Source organism: Chenopodium quinoa, unplaced genomic scaffold (genome assembly GCF_001683475.1).
Source record: "Chenopodium quinoa cultivar QQ74 unplaced genomic scaffold, ASM168347v1, whole genome shotgun sequence".
Lineage (NCBI taxonomy): Eukaryota > Viridiplantae > Streptophyta > Magnoliopsida > Caryophyllales > Amaranthaceae > Chenopodium > Chenopodium quinoa.
This window is the reverse complement of record NW_018745080.1, coordinates 14,327-15,037: the sequence shown is the minus strand read 5'-3', so window position 1 is coordinate 15,037 and position 711 is coordinate 14,327. Positions and strand designations below refer to the sequence as shown.

The following is a 711-nucleotide window of genomic DNA, read 5'->3' as shown; positions in this document are numbered from 1 at the left end:
GCAACTGTTAGGCTGATCACTTCATCTAGAGCTTTTCTATTGAGCTACTAGCCTACTAATTTGTTGTTATCTGGTTTTAAACAGAATTAGAATTATTTCCCCAGGCCCTAACCTTTATTTTAAATTAACTAAACCATAATTAAACATTTTTTATCAAATAGTGCGGTCCTATAACTAGCCTTATCACCAACTTCGACATGCCAATCGTCGTATTAAATCACGGTTGTTTTCTTATTCGGGATACAAGTACAGATTATTTTGTTTAAAAATATTTTATTTCAACCAAATTATAGGTTGATAAGTTGATTTTGTAAATATTAAAGTTGTTGTGCCAAAAGAAATATAGTAGTAATATAGTTTAATACCAGGAAATAAAGAACATCGACCCAAACAATAAATAATAAAAATAAAAATAGAATAACGCCCACCGTGGGGCTCGAACCCACGACCACAAGGTTAAGAGCCTTGCGCTCTACCAACTGAGCTAGACGGGCTTACTTGCTAATTTCATATGTATATTATATTTATATTTGTCTATTGTACTATTACGAAGTTTTCCAACAAAAATTAGAGATGGCAATGGATCAGATTTGGATCGGGTGAAGCTTCACCCGCATCCATCCATCATTCCAATCGCTTTATCCACATCCATCCATCACCCGCTTCACCCATCATCCGTATCCGTCCATTCATCATCTACGGGTGAAACGG

At 35.4% G+C, this 711-nt stretch overlaps 1 non-coding gene across 1 annotated transcript; it reads right to left on the bottom strand.

Moving 5' to 3' along the window:
• Window positions 1-421: 421 nt before the first annotated feature.
• Window positions 422-494, bottom strand: TRNAK-CUU. The gene has a single exon. It is a non-coding gene; the product is annotated as a tRNA-Lys (tRNA).
• Window positions 495-711: the final 217 nt, after the last annotated feature.